We start from the raw sequence: 16,605 nt of genomic DNA, 5'->3' as shown, positions 1-16,605 counted from the left end.
TTGTTGTTGTTGTTGTTGTTATTATTGTTATTGTTGTTGTATTATTATCATCTATAATTTATACAATTAACCTCCTTATGGTTTGACCCCGGTCTTGCCAGGTTATTTATTATTTCGACACTCTTGTACTTGGAAGAAGGCATCAATTTTTTAATCATGTCAGAAAGCAAATGAGGGTGTCGGCCTCTTCAGAGTTCACCTTCATTCGACACGGTGAGCTTGAAAGGTGGTTTACAGGAAGTTTGAGTGCTAAAAGCCATGGCTCTTAGATACATGGTGGTTGCCTATTTTTGCCTTCACAGGAGGATTGATCTATGCCATCTTTGAATTGGATCCATGATACCATCATTTTATTTTACAAAATATTTGCTCCATTTTCAACAATGCGGGAGGAGAAAAAATTTTGAGATCCAAGACTCAACGCGAGAGGAGAAAAAATTTTGAGATCCAAGACTAGCTTCCTTTCCTTTGGTTTTTTTCTCTGTATAAATGGTGAATTATATAGATGTTTGGTTTTATTGGGTAACACGTGTGCATGTGGTGGCTCTACTCTAAAAGATTCTTGCATCAAATCATGACACATATCATGCATTAATTGGCCATTACCACTTTGTTTCAGGACTCGCGGTGTAAAGTTTTTATTCAAGAATCTAATGCATTTTTGTTACCCAATTTACCAACAAGAGAGGGAGAATAAGGTGTTTTTATAAACTTTATAAGATAATAATTTGTCTTTTTTAAGTTGATTTTAATGAACACACAAAATCAAATCCTAACCAACCTTTATAAGACAATTTTATAATAACCCCACAATTATAATTCAAACATAAACAAAAATAGAAAATAAAATAAATAAATAAATATAAAATTTTATAGTGATTTAACACTAATTATCTACTCCATTTTATAAATAGTAAGCTTGGACTTCTATTATTGCTCCTCGCCTTAATCATCTTTAATAGTTGAATCTTTTTTCAAGACTCCAGGATGTAACCTTCACTCCCAAGCTCTCCATAATGCTCTGGCCAAATTTCAAATGGTTTCAAGTGTTCTTCATACAATTAATTTCATTCAAGAAATACAAATACAATGATTCTAACTACTTTAGTATGGAAGAAAGTGGTTTTGAGTTCAACATTTTTAAAGTTATGCCAAGGAAAGGAATTTTTCCATGAGAATCAAATTAGTAAAAAAAAAAAAGACTTGATTCACAATTAACACCTTAAACTATTCTTGATGTTATTTTGGGAATATGTATGAATTCCATGCTAGAAGGTCTTCAAGAAATATCCATTCCAATAACATGAGATAGATTGGACAATAATATAAATATATAACATGATCTTAGAAGAATAATTTAATCCAACATCAATGGTTTTAATCATCAAAACAAAAGGCAATGGGTGTCTTTGGGCAACATCCCCTTTTTTTTTTATAATGTCAAAGCATTAAAATCTTTACAATATAATCATACTAAATGCTCTCCTTATCAAATGTACTTTATACAACATGTAATTAGATGTATAATTTACACAAGACTCCATTTATCCAAATGAATCATATTTTAACACAAAATGGCATAATAATAACTATATTTAATGAGCTAACATAACTAAGAGAATATATCCAAATATCCAAAACATAATCAAACCAGTCACAATTTTACTAAAGTATATTAAATAGATATCATGCAAAGCTACCAAAATCTTCTTCTTTTAGCATCACCAAAAAAAAGAATAAGCATGATAAGTTAATTCACAAGAGTACTTAAGATAGCAAGCAAAACCATGAATTCATGTAAACAAATATATTATTCAAAATTATACAAGCTAATTAAAAATATACTAAAATGATAGAAAATATATAAAATGAAAATGTTTTTTTATCATCATGGGAAAGAACAAGTGCAAGTCATATTTCATGCCAAGTCAACTCTATACGATCCTCATTCTCATCAAAGATATATTCATCACCTTGAAAGCCTTAAAAACTTCCCTCACCAACTTAACCAAAGTTAGGAAAGTCACCCCTTACATTGGACATCATGAGGAAGTTCATTTGTGATTGGTAAGTTATAATATACTCTTGATTTTTCCAAACAGCATGGTGGAGCTCCTCCACGTATATACTCAACATATTAAAGAGATGTTTATTTAATGGCTAATTAATCTTTTAATACATATATGTTTCATGATCCATGTCTTAATAGAAGTTTTTTTGGTGAAGTGTGTTGCATCAAGTATCTTAGTGTCCTTATTCCACATTTTTTATGAACTTTATAACTCAATTGATAAAATGACCATAAAAAAATTATTACTTCAATATATCTACATTAGCCATAGTATTAATAATAAGAGTTGGAAGTTTTATTCTTATTGCTAATTAAATCTTCTTAAGACTGAATCTATGATGAAGCAACAACTACCACTAATCAAATGAAATGAGAACTTCAAACCTTAGGCTATTAGTAAGGGTAACTTGTTCTTAAATCACCGCCATGTAAAGAAACATAGCAATTCTAAAGGATAAGAAGTTTCTAAGTTTAGAAGAATAAATAAAGTGATAAAGAAAATAAGAAAACAAAACCCTGTAGAGGAAAAACATTTGTTGAAATTGAATATCTAGGGCTTATCCTTATTTACAATAGTATCTAGCTCTAATTATACTATTATAAATTTTGATATTAACTTGTATAGGTAATTTTAATCCTATACATATATTGATATTAAATAAGGAGGCTTAGTAAATCCTAATATAAGTTATGTTAGTTCATTAATATGAATTGTTCAAAATGTTTCCTAGTGAATCCATAACTAGTATGTTTACTAAAATGGCTATAATAACTCATAGTTTTGATGCTCTTGATAGAACTTTTACTAATGCCAAAATTATAAGCAAAAATTTTAGGTATTTATAGAAGACTTGGGAAGCAAAGGTGATGACAATTCAAGAAACCAAGGATCTCACAAAACTTCCATTGAAAGAGTTCGTTGGTTCTTTAATAATATATGAAATCACAATAGAGAAACAAGAAAAAAATAAGTCAAAAAAGAATTGGCATTCAAAACTGTTAATCATGTTGAAGATGATGATGAAAACATTGAAAAGGTTATTGCTCTAATGACAAAGTAATTACAAAATTTCTTAAAAAAAAGAAGGGGGATATTGCTGTAATGACAAAGCAAGGAAGCTTTTAAATGTTATAAGCACAATAAAACAAGACACTTCAAGGTAAATTGTCCACTTCTTCAAAACAAGAAGAAGAACATCATGGCATAACAATAAAAGCCACATAGAGTGATGATTCAAACTCTAGTTCAAATAATGAAGAAGTGCATGTTGTAAACACGTGCTTCATAGCATTTGAAAACGATAATGAGGTACAATCGTTAGATGATGAATATAACCCTTTTTATGATGAATTGAATAATGCTTTTAAATATTTATATGGTGAATTTAAAAAGCTAGGTTCAATGTATAATACACTAAAAAAAAAACTATCCATGCTTACTTGTTGAAAAAAAAAACATTAGAAAAAAAAGTTTGCATTATAATTGATGAAAGTGATAAGGTGAATCAACTTGATAATGAAAAAAAATCCCTAAAAACATTAGACAAGTTAAACCCAACCTTAGCTAAATTCACATAAAGCTTTAAGATTATAAAAACCATGCTTCCTAGCTAAAAATATGTTTTTAACAAAAGAGATTCAGGTTACCCATCTAAAAACAGAAAAAATATTTGAAAATCTATTTTGTTAAAGTTAAGTAATCATATGACCCTAATCATAAATGCAATTATTATAGAGTTATGGATCATTTGATTTATGTTTGTCCTATTAAGAAAGATAAAATTTGTAATAAAATATGGGTTCTAAAAAGAACATTCTCTAACAATAAAAGATCTAAGAAGGTATGGGTACTAAAAATCTCATCTTGATCATTGTGTCTAAGAATCAGAGTATAGGAAATATTTTTTGGATAGTTCTTTCTCAAGATATATGACCAAAGATGATTCTTTATTTTCAGGCATTACAAAAATCAATGGAGAAAAATTCATATTTAAAGACAACTAAAAAGAACAAATCATTGGAATTATCAATATTAAGGGTAAATCGTCTCTTTTAATTGAAAAGTATTTCTTATTAATATCTTAAAATATAATTTTTATAGTATTAATCAATTATATAATAAAGATTATAAGATTATTATTTTTTTAATCATGGATGTTGTTTAATTCATGAGAATGACAAAGTAAATTTATGTAGGAAATATAAAAGATGATGCATACAAGATTAAAATTAATATATGCACGAGGGTAGAAAGTTTTCTTGTTGTTAGCATTAATGATATTTTTTTTTGTCATAAAAGATTATATTATATAAGTATAGACATCCTTTCTAAGCTAGTTAAAAATGAACTAGACAAAGGTCTTCCTCATATAGCTTTTGAGAAGAAAAGGTTATGTGATGCTTTCTAAATGATCAAACAAGTAAAAACTTCTTTTAAATTAAGAATCACATCTCAAATGAAGACCTTTAGAATTGCTACACATTGATATATTTAGACAAACTAGAAATAAAAGCATAAGTGTTAATGGATATGTATTTGTGATTAGTGATAACTTTACTAGATATACATGGTTTTGTTTTTAAATTCTAAATATGAAATTATTTGTAAATTTGTAACCTTTCAAAAAAACGTTGAAAATGAAAAGATTTTTCTATCATAAATATAAAGAGTGGCCACAGTGATGAATTTATAAGTAATTTGTTTGAATTATTTTTTGAATAAAAAAGATACCACTATAATGCTTCAACATCTATAACTCCCTAACAACATAGGGTTATGGGGGAAAGAAAACAAAACTAGTCTCTTTCATAAATGGTAAGAATAATGTTAAATGAATTTGATACCCCAAAATGTTTTCAAGTGGAAACCATAAACATCTCTTGCTATGTTTTAAATTGTGTTACCTTGAGACTAGAATTGAAAAAAACTCCTTATGAGCTTTAGAAATGGAGGAAACCCAACATCTCATACTTTAAATTTTTTTGTTCAAAATATTTTATTCTCAACACCAAAGATAATTTAAACAAATTTGATTCAAAATCTGATGTTAGGATTTTTTTTAGTTATTCCTCCTTAAGTAAAGCATATATAGTTTACAATAATAAAACACTTTATCTTGAAGAATCCATATATGTCGCCTTTAAGAAAACTTAAAATGACAAAAAAATATTGAGATTATAGATGATATTAATCATAGTGTTTAACATTTGAGTCTTAATAATAAAACCCTTAAAGAGGACAACAATAAAGAAGTGAACAAAGACCAATCAAGCACAAGCAACCAACAAAAGATGGTGAGTAACTCTTTTGTGCCACCAAAAGAGATAAGGAATGTAAGCTCTCACCCTCCCGAGTTAATTATTGGTAATCCTTTTAAAGGTATTGAGACTAGAGCATCTCTTAGAAATATAAGTGGTTATTATACATTTTGATTAGTACTTTAAAGTGTATTTTTATCAAGGTTTTATATTATCATTTTGCACTTGAAGTATTAATAACTCCTTAACTAAAGTATGTTTTATAATAAGAAGTTTGATATCATAAGATACCTTTAATTTATGGTAAATGTTCATCCTAAATGCAAACCTATCACATAAATAAAAGAATTGATTGATGAATTGAAGTACTGAAATTAAAAGGACAAAGAGAGGGTAAAGCTTAGAAAAGAGATGATGGTTTAGTCCAAATTGGAACACTATTCGATAATTGAATCATAACTGGAGCTATAGAACTTGGATTTAGGTCTGCTTTATATGGATGGAAAATTAAGATATATGTCTAAAACTTTTATAGGAAGGCAATACTTAATTTTGTTGTTTGGAAGTCCAAATCTTAACAACAACGTAGAAGTATGAATCTATCCTGCAGCACAGATACTATTTAGTATTCAGCCTATATCTCGAGTTCTAAAAGTCCAAATGACCTCAATTTTTTTTCCTGGAAAGCTGAGACAATTTCCTAGAACTTTCATGGTAAGGTTAATTCAAATTTTGATGTTATCAATTACATGTTATTCATACAAAAAGATAAGGATTGTCCAAATGAACTCAGATAATTTTCTAGAACTGTTTAGTGTTCAGCATATATCTTGAATTCTGAAAGTTCAAATGACCTCAATTTTTTTTCCTGAAAAGCTGAGATAATTTTCTAGAACTTTCATAGTAAGGTTGGTTCAAATTCTAACGTTATCAATGACATGTTGTTTAGACAAAAAGATAAGGATTGTCACCAAGTCAAGATGTGGCCAACAACTCAACAATTAATCATCAAGTCAATAGTTCCAAATTTTAGCCTATAAAAGGAGGCATTTGCCATGCATTTAGGCATTTTATTTTTTAGATCAAGATCATACTCTTGCTCTCTCTTTATTGTAATGCTTAAGTTTTACTTATATTAATCTCTTATTTATGCTTCTCATTTCCTTTCCTTTACTTAATTAACTTTTATCTTATTTATGTTGTTATCTTATTTATTTATGTTTCTCTCTTTTATTATATTTAGTTAAGTTTATTATGTTAAGGTGAAAATATTGCATTAATGGTGTAAGAATAAGTATACTGTAAACTCAATATGAACTTTAATGTTTTATACTAACATATTTTGTATTTGTTATTTTGTTCACTTTTAATACTTTGCTTGTTAAATAGTGATACGACTAAAAGATTGATGTCTTCTTCCAAGGTCAGGAGTGTCAAAGCAATAAATAACCCGGCAAGACTAGGGTCGAACCATAGGGAGGTTAATTGTATAAATTATAGATAACAAGAATACAACAACAACAGTAAGAACAACAATAACAATAATAATACTAGTAGAAGTAGAAGTAGTAATAGTAATAATAATAATAGTAGTAATAATAATAATAACAATAACAATAATAATAATAGGAAGAAGAAGAAGAAGAAGAAGTTGATGAGAACTTTGAAATGGAAAATTAATATAAGGATTAAACAATGATAACAATAAATATCAAGGTTAGAGGATCCACTAATGGTATGTCGAACAAGTATAGTATAAACTCTTACTACTCAATTGGAAACCACACATAAAGGAGGTTTCATTCAGATTATAAATTGTTAACATGATTACATAAGTCATCTCATTCTATTAACACTAATACTTGTAAATCTCATCAGGCATTCATGATTATAACTTATGTTAACAACAAATCAAGTTCCTTTCATAGCTCAGGTGTCGGTTATACCATACAGTATGGGCTATGAAAGTGCTAAACATTTGTTGTACTAAGTGTTATACAACATAAATCTAGATTAGTCATTTAACAGGCAAAGTATTAAAAAATGAACAAGATAACAAATACAAAACATGTTAATATCAAATATTAAAGTCCATATTAAGTTTATATTATACTTATGTTTACACCATTATTGTAACCTTTTCACCTTGACATAATAAACTTAGCTAAACATAATGAAAGAAAGAAAAAAAAATAAGAACATAAATAAGATAAAAGTTAACTAAGTAAAGGAAAGGAAATGAAAGGCATAAACTTGACATTTATGAAAGCAAAACATAAGTAATACAAAAAATACAAAGAGAGAAAGCAAGAACATGATCTTGATCTGGAAACCAAGATGCCTAAATGCATGGCAAATGCCTCCTTTTATAGGCCAAAATTATAAACTATTGATTTGATGACTTATTGATGAGTGGGTGGCCAACTCTTGACTTGGCGACAATCCTTATCTTCTCTTGTCTGCCCAAAATGTCATTAATAACGTCAAAATTAGAACTAATTGAAAACATAAAAGTTTTAGGACATTGTCTCCGCTTTATAGGGTAAAACATTGAGGTTATTTGGACTTCTAGAACTCTAGATATAGGTCAAACACTGAACAATGCTCGTGCTAAAGGACAGATTCAGACTTCTTTATTGTTGCTATAATTTAGACTTGAAAATAGCCTTTTTAAATTTTGGGCTCCATATAAAAGTTGTAGTCCTATGTCTTACCTTTCCATCCATATATAGTAGACCTAAATCTGAGATCTAGAACTCTAGATATGACCCAATTACCAAATAGTGTTCCAGTTTGGACTACACCGGCATCTCTTTTCTAAGTTTGGCCATCTCTTTGTCCTTTCAATTTCAGTTCTTAAATTCATCAATCAATCCTTTTATTTATATGATAGGCCTATTTTTAACATGAAATTTTATTACAAATTAAAGGTATCTTATATTATTAGATATGTTATTATAAAACATGCTTTAGTTAAGGAGTTATTGATACTTCAAGTGTAAAATGATGATATAAAACCTTGATAAAAATACACTTTTATGTACTAATCACACCCCCGAACCAGGTTATTACTAGTCCCTAGTAATCAAAGTATTAAAATAGAAAAACAATTTGTAAATTCCACAAAGCAAGGTATTCATCATTCAACTTCCATTAATCTATCCAGATAAACAAACTATCATTAAATTTATATATCTGCTCAATACCTCTTAAACAAGATATTAATAAATCTTTCTTTTGTGCTCAATATATCAACACATAGTTATGGAGCTTTATTTGGAAGAAAATAAAATTTTTCTTCTAATGTTTAAGGTTAACTTTCTTAAGTTGAGATTTTTTTTCTTCTTTTTTTTTTATTTTTTTTAAATATATATACATGTAACTTAAAACACAAAGCATCTTTAACCCATATAATGAGCTTTCGGCTAATGACTCCCAAACCAGTTGGTCTTAAGACATTAGGTGTTGAGACACCCCTGTGAGCTTAGTAGCTTGGGTTGCCGATACTGATATGTCGATAGTGCAATGTTTGATTTCCTTAAACTTTTCTCCTCAACCCATGTAATAAGCATTAAGTCAATAGCTCCCAAGTCAATTGACTTTAAGGTATTAGGTGTTAAAACACCCCTTCGGGCTTAATTGCTTAGGTTAGGGAGGTTACGAAACCAAACTTATCTATATTTTTATTATCATTATTTTTTTTTATTTTTTTTCAAATTATATATTATCCATTTTCCTTAGTTGTTACCTTTAACAAAAGAACATAAATAATGTAATAATCTAATGTGCAACCCACAATCATATGTTAAAGTGTGTGTGTGTGAAAATTAAGGTTTAAGAATACATGTTAAATGAGTATTTGAGCAGAATTAAGTTATAATAATACAAGAGTTTGTAAACCTAAATATTTTAAGAAGTATTATAATAGATCTTGTTAAGAATGGTTACTAAGATGCTTCTCAAGAGTCACTTTAACAAAAGAGCTCTTTTACTCTGTCATTCTAGTAACAACAATTTTGCACATGCTTTATGAAATGGAAAACACAGTTAGTTAAATTTTTTTTTATCAACTACTATCCTCTTGCCCTAATCAAAACGAGACATTGTCCTCAATGTCCTAAAGTAGAAAAATAGAGTATAGAAGACATCACTTGAAATTACGAACACTGACAAACCTGAAACACATTTAAACAAATATAAGAAACAACAAAACATAATAATAAAATCAAGAGACACAAAAATTCACAAATGAAGACTCAAATCCATTCTAAGCTTTTTACAGTTTTCCTTAGATGACCAATTTATACGACTTATGAAGGGATCAATTATAGAAATGAAAGATTGTAGTTGGTCAATCAATTGTTCAGCAATAGTAGTAGAGATTATGATTTGTCGTGCAGAAGAGGTTTGAAATTCCTGTTCCACAGCATGATCAAGAAAAGACAACAACTTAGGTTTGAAATTCATGTTCCACAGCATGATCAAGAAAAGACAACAACTTATTATAATAACCATTAACATTTAACAGACTTATAGGTTTATGGTGAATGTGCAATTAGACCTAGAAAAAAATATGAAAAATCTCTTCCAATATGCCTAGACCACCTGGTAAGGCAATAAAGGCATTAGCATGGTTAAACATTGCATTCATTCGAGCAGACATTGTAGAGACTTGTAGTTCCTCTTCAATTATTTTTTCAATGATGTCCCCTTATGCTAAAGCTTTAGGAACGACATCAAAAACTTGACTACCTTATAAAAATACAGTTATTCACACAACTCTCATTAACCTAAGATTGTCTTCCCCATACATTAAATGAATCTTTCTCTCAGCTAGCACCTCACCAAGATGATTTGCTGATTCTAAAAACTGCTTTTCTTTCCTAAGACTAGATCCACTGAAAACACAAATATTTCTTATATGATGACCTGAGGAACTTGCCATTTCTACACACTTCTATATTTGTTGAATATATGGGTTGAATAGAAATGAAAGGAAGGAAGAGAGGATTTTATAAATGAGAAATTAAAAAGGCAATCATATCACCTATATATAGGCCAGCTGGAGTCTCACACACACTCGCTCACTCTTTATTTATTTATTTATGAAAAAGCATATGTATATACAGGTAGTTGTGATTGTGGCTCACATCTTTTCTTGGTTTTATATCTAAGAACGGCTTAAACGCCCTTCATGGGTCAAGGATAGGCTTCCCATCTAGTTTTCTTAAAAAATGGCAAACATGGTCTTTTTTAGTCAGATTCCCAAGACTACGTCAATTATGTTCTTTATAAAAATGAGGTCATAAATCATGAATTGCACGATGCACATCTCCACTAGGATGTGTCTCAAGAGTTAATAAAAGATTATCTAAAGACTCCTTACTCAGGTCATCCTTAATGAATTGTATTTTATCTTTATGGTTTATAAATACCATTTCTAAAGAATGACAATGTGCATTACAAGTCCATCTGGCACATCGATGATAAACTTTCAGTCATTTTACATGACGTTTCTTTGCGAAAGTGCTTTTACCTGTTCCAGACATGTGTGAAATGAAAGAATTAGAGGACTCACCTGATAATCGAACCTTTGCTTTAATCAACCAGCAAATATCTTCTGGAATTTCATGATTCATTAACAACCTCGATCTTGCACATCTAGTATAGTAATTTTTTGTAATCACATTCTGAGGTAGAACTGGAAAATACTTTTTTAATTTTTCAAGATTAGTGTCTATTTTTAAATGAGAATTGGAAAACAGATACAAAGAATTGTACAAATATATACACAGATATCACTTATTATGGAAAACTAAAAGAACCGACTTAAGCAATGCAGTACCGTTGTCTGCCATTTGACTGGGTGAGAGAAACTAGCAAAAATCACTCAAAAAGAAACACAAAAACAATGTGAGGAAAAAAAAATCAATCTTTATATACAGGATGACTCAATTCATTAGAGTCATTTTCAACTAAACAATTATTAAAGTAAACTTTCAAACGATGTCCATTTACCTTGAAAACATTATCATTATTTGGATTCTCGATATCACAAGCCCCATATAGATACACATGTTTCACAATAAAAGGAGCGCTCCATCTTGATCTTAATTTTCCAAGAAATAAATGCAGTCGAGAATTATAAAGCAAGACTTTTTTACCAACATTGAATGTTTTTCTTAGTATTTTCTTGTCATGAAACTCTTTGCTTCGTGCTTTATGAATTCTTGAATTTTCATATGCATCATTTCTTATTTTCTCAAGCTCATTTATTTGTAATTTTCGCAGTTAACTAACATCATCAAGATTTGAATTGAAAGCTTTAATAGCCCAATAAGCTTTATGTTCAAGTTCTATAGGCAAGTGACAAGGTTTTCCATAAACTAGTCTATAAGATGACATACCTAATGATGTTTTATAAGCAGTTCGATAAGCCCACATTGCATCATTAAGCCTTAAAAATCAATCTTTCCTATTAGGGTTCAATATTTTCTCCAAAATGTGTTTGATTTCCTTATTAGCAAGCTCTACTTATCTACTTGTTTGAGGGTGATAAGGGGTGGCAACTTTGTGTGTGATTTTATATTTCTTCAATAAAGACTCAAATGGCTTGTTGTAGAAATGTATTCCACCATCATTTATCATAGCTCAAGGGATTCCAAAATGACTCAAAATATTTTCTTTCAAAAACTTTATCACTATTTTGTGATCATTGTTTTGACTTGGAATTGCCTCTATCCATTTTGAAATATAATCTACTGCGACTAATACATACAGGAAACCAAATGATGGAGGAAATGGACCCATGAAATCTATACCTCAACAGTCAAAGATCTCAATGACAAGAATAGGATTTAAAGGCATCATGTGACGTTTTAAAATAGATCCCAATTTTTGACAATTTTCACAAGTCTTGCAGAATGCATGTGAGTCCTTGAACAGGTGGGCCAGTAAAACCCACTTTATAAGATTTTTGCAGTTGTCTTTCTTGATGAGAAATGGCCCCCACATACCTTAGAATGATAAAATTTAATGACACTACTTACCTCATTGTTGGGAATGCATCTTCAAAATATTTTATCAGGATAATATTTGAATAAATATGGGTCATCCCAATAAAAGTTCTTCATAATATTTTATCAGGATAATATTTGAATAAATATGGGTCATCCCAATAAAAGTTCTTCATAATATTTTATCAGGATAATATTTGAATAAATATGGGTCATCCCAATAAAAGTTCTTCATAATATTTTATCAGGATAATATTTGAATAAATATGGGTCATCCCAATAAAGGTTCTTCACTTTGTTCAAGAACTTTCTTTTATTTTGGGTACTCCAATGAGCTAGCAATTGTCCTGAAATATAAAAATTGACAATATTAGCAAACCAAAGCATTGTAGAGATAGAAAGTAAAGATTCATCTGCAAAGTAATCATCAATTGGTGTGATGTCAATTTTTGAATCTATTATCAATCTTGACAAATGATATGTGACAACATTTTTGGTGCCTTTCTTATCTTTGATTGTGATATCAAATTCTTCAAGTAACAAAATCCACCTCACCAATCTAGCCTTAGAATCTTTCTTAGAAAGAAGATATTTCAATGCTACATGATCACTAAAAACAACAACAGGTGAGCCAACAAGATAAGACCTGAATTTTTCACATGTAAATACTATTGCAGGTAATTCTTTTTCAGTGGTGGTGTAATTCATTTTAGCATTATTTAAAGTTTTACTTGCATAGTAAATCATATAAGGTTTTTTATCGTTTCTTTATCCCAAAACAGCACCTATGGCATAATCACTAGCGTCATATATTATTTCAAAAGATAATGACTAATCAGGAGGTTGAATGACAAGAGCACAAGTAAGCAAGTTTTTAAGTTTAACAAAGGCTTCTTCATAATGTTCAGTCCATTCAAAAATATTATCTTTTATTAGGAGGTTACTTAAGGGTTTAAATATTACACTAAAATCTTTGATGTACCTTCTATAAAAACCCTTAAAGGCTTAGATATTACACTAAAATCTTTGATGAACCTTCTATAAAAACCAGCATGTCCCAGGAATGATCTAACATCTTTAAGAGATTTTGGTGTTGGCAAGTTTGCAATTAACTCGATTTTAGATTTGTCAACCTCAATTCCTTTTGATGAAACAATATGACCAAGTACAATGCTATTTGTTACCATAAAGTGATATTTTTCCTAACCTTCTATAAAAACTAGCATGTCCTAAGAATGATCTAACATCTTTAATAGATTTTGGTGTTAGAAAGTTAGCAATTAACTCGATTTTAGATTTGTCAACCTCAATTCCTTTTGATGAAACAATGTGACCAAGTATACTGTTGTTTGTTACCATAAAGTGATATTTTTCCTAATTCAGTACAAGATTCTTCTCTTCACACCTGCTCACAACCTTTTCCAAGTTAGTCAAATAATCATCAAATGAATAGCCAAAAACAGAAAAATCATCCATAAAAATCTTAAGAAAATATTCAACCATATCACTAAATATACTGAGTATGCATTTTTGAAACATGACTGGTGCATTATATAATCCAAAAAGCATCCTTCGATATGCAAAAGTACCAAATGGACATGTGAAAGTAGTCTTCTCTTGATCTTCCAATGCAATTTCAATTTGGTTGTAACCTGAATAACCATCTAGGAAACAATAAAATTCATGACCTACAACTCATTCTAGGATTTAATCCATGAAGGGTAAAGGAAAATGATCTTTTCTAGTCATTGAATTAAGTTTCTTATAGTCAATGAAGATACGCCAACTAGTAATAGTCCTAGTGGGAATTAACTCATTGTTCTCATTTGTTATCACAATGACTCCAAACTTCTTATGTACAACTTGGGTAGGACTTACCCATTTGCTGTCAGAAATATGATAAATTATTCTGTTATCTAAAAGTTTAATGACTTCATTTTTCACTACTTCTTTCATATTAGGATTGAGCTTTTGTTGTATTTTTCTAGAGGGTTTAGCATTTTTCTCCAAAGAAATTCTGCGTGTACAAATCAAAGGACTAATTCCTTTTATGTCAGCTATGGTCCATCCTAATGCATTTTTATACATTTTCAGAGTTTGTAATAAATTACCTTCATGATGTGCATTAAGTTTGGAAGAGGTTATTACAGGAAAAGCTTCATTTTCTCCCAAAAATAAGTATTTAAGATTGAATGACAACGACTTCAAATTAGGTTTGGATGGTTGAACACTTGAAGGTATGGACTTAATTGATCGTAGTGGAAATTTCTCAATTTGTGGTCTCCAATTACTTGCCTTTGATTCTTCCTGAAAATAAATTATTTGCAAATCATCAAATTCGTCAATCTTAATTTCACTAGAAGTGGTTCGAAATTGATCATGAATTAATTTTTCAGTAAAGTTCACTTCCTGTAAATCATTATCATCTCTAGGTTGCTTGCAAATGTTGAAAATATTCATCTTCAATGTCATGTTTCCAAATGATAGCTTCATTAGTCCATTCCTACAATTAATCAATGCATTAGAAGTTGCAAGAAACAAACGTCCTAAAATAACAGGAAATGAATTACATGCTTCAACAGGTTGTGTGTCCAAGATAATAAAATCCACAAGAGAAATGAATCTATCAACTTGTACTAACACATCTTTAATTATTTCTTTAAGCACTTTTATAGATTTATCGGCAAGTAAAAGAGTTACATAAGTTGGTTTAACTCACCTAGATTGAGACTTTGAAAAACTGAATATGGAAGTAAATTCACACTGGCTCCAAGATCAAGGCTATTTTAATTTTATGTTCTCCAATAAAGCAAGAAGTTGTAGGACAACCCCAGTTTTTATAGTGTGCTTGAAACGATGGTTGTGAAGTTTGTACATTGTTATTATCACTCTTCCAACTGAAATTTCGATGATTTCTCCAACCAGAGTTGTATATTTGCGAGTATGGGTTATGGTTGGCCCTTTGGAAATTGTTTAAAGCATGAGCTTGTTCATGGAGACATTCCTTAAAACAAGGCAAGGTTAGACAGTTATTGATTGAATGTTCATTTGTTTCACATATTTGACACACAATGTTTTCAACAAAGTTTAATTGACCACTTTTTTTTAATTATAGTGCCTCGACTTTTCTAGCTAAAGAAACAAACTTGGCTTGAATGTCATGATCTTCCCTAAGCTTGTACATACCTCCACTAGATGTATGAGGTTGAGTTTTACTCGGTGCCTCATAAGTACCCGCGGTGTCCTAATTTTGAGCATTTTCAGCTAACAAGTCTAAGTACTCCATTGCTTCATCAGGGTCTTTATCTTCAAAAGTTTCATTGCATATCAATTTAACCATTTGCCTATCTCTAAGTGTTAACCCTTCATAAAAATGTGAAACCAATCTCCATGTTTCAAAACCATGATGAGGTCAAGTACTAAGCAAGTCTCGATACCTATCCCAACATTAGTAAAATGTTTCGCCTGGTTTTTTAGTGAAAGTGGTGATTTGTCTTTTGAAAGAGTTTGTTTTGTGAGATGGGAAAAAAAATTTTAAAAATTGTTGTTACATTTCATCTCAAACACGAACGGATCCAAATATCAAATTTTGTAGCCATGTTTTAGCTTTATCTTTTAATGAAAATGAAAAAAAATTTAAACTGATAGTGTTCATGCTATAATTTAAGTCATTATAGGTGTTACAGACCTCCTCAAATTCCTTTAAATGCAAGTATGGATTTTCTAAATCTAAGCCATGAAAAGAAGGTAAAAGTTGAATAATGTCTGGCTTAAAATTAAAATGAGATACATCAGGAAGAAAAACTATGCATGATGGTGCACTTGTTCTTGTGGGATTCATATGGTCTCTAAGTGTTCTAACACAGTTATCTAATTATTCTCATTATGAAGTGATTGATTATTTTCTTCAGCTATATTTTTTGAAAATGATGAGGATACCCTACAAAGTCTACCACTTAATGTACATGACCACACTCTCATGCACGTGTAGGAATAGAATAAAAAGAAAACGAAAACAAAAGAAGAAGAAACAAAAGAAAAGAAACAAAGTTATATACAAGAAAAGTGAAAAGTGAAAATAAAATAAATATTATAATTTGTACAAGAACATACCTCCTCGGCAATGGCGTCAAAAACTTGACACGACTAAAAGATTGATGTCTTCTCCCAAGTACAGGAGTGTTGAAGTAATAAATAACCCGACAAGACTAGGGTTGAACCACATGGAGGTTAATTGTATAAATTATAGATAACAATAAC

At 29.8% G+C, this 16,605-nt stretch overlaps 1 pseudogene; it reads left to right on the top strand.

Moving 5' to 3' along the window:
- LOC105139998 (ABC transporter G family member 26-like) overlaps nucleotides 1–357 on the top strand; it is a 40,817-nt pseudogene extending 40,460 nt beyond the window's left edge.
- The last annotated feature ends 16,248 nt before the right edge of the window (nucleotides 358–16,605 follow it).

Source organism: Populus euphratica, unplaced genomic scaffold (assembly GCF_000495115.2).
Source record: "Populus euphratica unplaced genomic scaffold, PopEup_1.0 scaffold113.1, whole genome shotgun sequence".
In the NCBI taxonomy this organism is placed as follows: Eukaryota; Viridiplantae; Streptophyta; class Magnoliopsida; order Malpighiales; family Salicaceae; genus Populus; species Populus euphratica.
The sequence above is the reverse complement of the archived record's forward strand: the minus strand, read 5'-3'. Positions and strand labels throughout refer to the sequence as shown.